The following is a 3980-nucleotide window of genomic DNA, read 5'->3' on the forward strand; positions in this document are numbered from 1 at the left end:
AAATACAAATATTGTATTTGTTCCCGTTTTGTTTTTTTACTTCAAAATAAGATATGTGTAGTGTGCATAGGAATTTGTTCATAGTTTTTTTTTTTAAATTATAGTCCGGCCCTCCAACAGTCTGAGGGACAGTGAACTGGCCCCATTTAAAAAAGTTTGAGGACCCCTGCAGTAGGAAATACAAGGGAAATTCCTGGATGTTGGGTGATTTAAAAAAAATTTTTTAATGGACTTTATTTTTTAGAGCAGTTTTAAGTTCGCAGCAAAGCTTTCCTATGCACCCCCTGCCCCCATATGCACAGCCCGCCCCACTATTAACACCCCCACCCGAGGGGGACACGTGTCACAGTCCATGAACCTACATCCACATCATGACCCCCCAGAGCTCCTGGTTTACAGGAGGGCTCACCCGTGGTGTTGCTCCTTCTGTGGGTCTGGACAAGTGGATAATGACATGCAGCCACCATCACAGTCTCAGGCAGAGCAGATCCACTGCCCTAAACACCCCCTGCACTGCCTCCTCATCCCTCCCTCCCCCCCAGCCCCTGGCAGCCACTGACCTCTTTACTGTCTTCCTAGTTTTGCCTTTTCCAGAATGTCCTCGAGTTAGAATCGGACAGTCTGTGAGCATTTCCCGAGTGATTCCTTCCACGTAGGAATCGTATGCATTTAAGGCCCCGCCTGTCTCTCCAGGGCTTGGTAACTCATGTCGTTTCAGCACGAATACCCCATTGCCTGGACGGACCGCCGTTTATCCATCTACTTACTGAGGAACTGATTGCAGCATGCGATCAATATAAGACACCGAGGTAGTTCATATTCTTTCCTTACGCCAGCTCTATGAAACCTGGTGTGCATTTCATATTGCCGGTCTATCTCAACCCAAACGCTGAATTTTCGTCTGAAACACTTGATCTGTATGTAGATATCATAAATTTTGCAGTTGAAAAAGTAGATTCACATACCCAACTTGTTCCAAACACTCTTAAAAGTTTTCTGACGTATAAATTTTTATTTTAACTAATTACAATGAAACCAAATTTATAACTCAGTCCCTCCGTCGCACTGGTCATCCATCCAGTGCTCAAAAGCCACATGTGGCCAGTGGCTGCCATACCGGCAATAGCATTCCAGCACTTCATTCATTCATTCATTCATTCACCATACATTCTTTGGGAGACCCCTGTCCCAGCAAGAGTGCCCGCTCTGACTGAGGAGGAGCAGAGAAGCAGCCAGGGTTCTGTCATAAAACAACATCATAGTGACCCTTTTCTTCCCCACCAGATACGTCTCTTCCCTGTGCCTCAGTCTTCTTTTCTGTAAAATGGGTAGAGAGACTAGAGTCTGTCCAGGATCCCCAGAGGGCCCACCCAGCTCCCCTCAGTGTGACTACTGCAGGGAAAGCACACTGGGGTCAGGCTGAGCTGGGTCTGAATCTCAGCTCCTTGCACAAGTTCTGGCCCCCTCTGTGCCTCAGTTTCCCCACCCACGCCTGGGGCTAGCTTTTGTGGGGCCTCGAGCTCTGCAAACCACCGGCCCTGCATTAATGCCCTGGGAGTGAGGATGGTTGACCAGAGGACAGGAGGGACTGGGGTCCCCGCTGAGCCAGTGGGAGGGGAAGGAGGGAGCTGCAGGGGTGGGCAAAGTCCAGGAAGCTAAGCAGGTGCAGGAGGCAGGAGGCACGTGTTCGGGCTGGGGAGGGGTCACCCCGCCCTCTTCACCTCCCGCTCCCCACCTGCCCCACTCCCTGGCCCTGCTCCTGGCAGGAGGCCTCGCTCACATGCTGCTGACTCACCCCTCGGCCTTGAGGGATTCCTGGGAGGGGTGTGAGGCTCCGCACGTCCCCACGGGTGGGCGGGAGGCGGGGGAAAGAGGGTGGCTTTCAGTACCAGGTCCCCTTTCTAGCCCGGCAGCCCCAAAGGGGAAAAGATACCAGCTAGGGGCCCTCTCGGGGTTCAGGCACCAGGCCCGGCCCCAGGCCTCCTGGAGCTCACGGTCCCTCATGGGAGACAGACATGATTTGATCCCGAGGCCCAGGCGTGCGGGTGCCAGGCGGCCACCAGCGCTGCAGGCTGCTGTTGCTGCTGTTTAATTGAGGGGTGACCGAGAGGGAGACACAGGCACAGAATGTACGTATCATACGTGGACATGGGATGGTTTTGCACCAGGAAAACACCATCCGGCTCAAGACAGAATATCCCCACTCCCCAGGGACACCCAGGGCCCCTTCCCGGTCAGCATCCAGCCCTTCCCCAAGAGTCACCCGATTCTGACCTCCCCCCACAATCTGCCTTCTCTTGAGCTTCATAGAAGAGGGATCACACGAGAGAGAGAGCGGGTGTCCTGGCTCCTTTCATTCATCCCCGAGCCCGGCCATGCTGCCCTCAGTGAGGCTCCTGCCGGTGCCCCGAGCTCTGCCTCCAAGAGCCTCCTGTAGCCCTCCCCAGGGCCCTGGGACCCGAGGGAATCTGGGCTCAGACACGCCTGCTGACTTGCTCAGAGTCACACAGCCCGTTGGGGTCAAGCTGGCTCCAGGGTCTGGGGTGGCCCAGCCTCCATGCGCCCGCCCACTGCAGTGCGGATGCAAAACAGCTTAGGAAAAGTGGCCTCACAGGACAATGGGACCAGAAATTCCTAAGCGGGCAGGTCACTGTGGCAGCCATGTCCCAGCCCAGCAACGTTCTTAGGGAAGTTACCGCTGCCCGAGGTCGCCCTGCCCATTGTTCCTGCTGTCAGGGTCACTCACCTTTGGGACAAGCATAGCCCTCAGGAGAGCCCCTGGTCCCCTTAATCACCTGGTAACCCGCCCCTGCCTGGCTCTCCCACCTCCCTGTAACCTCCCTCAGGTTCCCTCCTCCATCGCAAAGCGTAAAAGAAACTGTAAGCTGTCACTCCAGCATTTGAGCTGGTGCTTCCCGGCAGTGCCGTCCACTTGGCTTGATTAAAATCTTACAAAAATTCTGCATGGGTTTGGGTGCTTTTCCATGGACAGCAGGAGGGAGCCAGACCCCGGGGGCATCTGGGGTCTCCTCCAAGGAAGCCTGCAGGCCCTAAGCTCCAGAAAGGCCTCTGCAAAGCAGACCTGAGGGGCCACGGGGGACCTGGAACCCAGGACCCCCCACCCCCCAGCCCCCGGGGCCAGGGCTGAGGGGAAGCGCCCTTGACCAGGGCAGACCCTGCTTTGTCTCTTGCCCCTCACCCTTCCCCCTTCCCAACTCCTTCCCTCCCTCGTCCTTCCTCTTTCTCTCCCCTCCCCTTCCTTTTTCTTTCTTTTTTTAAAATATATTTTTATTGATTTCAGAGAGGAAGGGAGAGGGAGATAGAAACATCAGCGGTGAGAGAATCACTGATCGGCTGCCTCCTGCACGCCCCACACTGGGGATCCAGCCTGCAACCCGGGCCTGTGCCCTGACTGGGAATCGAACTTTGACCTCCTGGTTCATAGGTTGATGCTCAACCACTGAGCCACACCGGCCAGGCTCCCTTTTCTTTCTCCTTCTCCCTCTCCCCGACCCTCCCCATAGCTCCTGCCCTCTCCCCTCTGCCTGTGCTCACACCCTGTGATTTTAAAACTGCCAGGGCCCTCCACCTGGTCGTTACCGGGAAAAGTACTGTTTGCAAACGCCAACTGGTTTTGAAAACATTTCCCAGCGTGGACAGCCAGGTGGGGAGCTGGGCAGGAGCCCCGAGGACTATAATCCAGGGCCTCAGAGATCAGACCCTCTGCTTAGGTCAGGGCCCTGGGCGTCTCCAGTCCCTGGGACAGACGCAAACAGGTGATTAGGGTGGTGAGATAAGGGTTGTAATGGGGACTGTGCTCAGGAGAAGCCGAAAACGTTGCTCAGAGCCACGGGACACTTCCAGATGGTGGTGAGATAAGGGTTGTAATGGGGACTGTGCTAAGGAGAAGCCGAAAACGTTGCTCAGAGCCAGGGGACGCTTCCAGGAGGGGCCCTGTGCGCTGGGGCTGGAGGAGCTGG

Source organism: Myotis brandtii, unplaced genomic scaffold (genome assembly GCF_000412655.1).
Source record: "Myotis brandtii unplaced genomic scaffold, ASM41265v1 scaffold390, whole genome shotgun sequence".
Classification (NCBI taxonomy): Eukaryota; Metazoa; Chordata; class Mammalia; order Chiroptera; family Vespertilionidae; genus Myotis; species Myotis brandtii.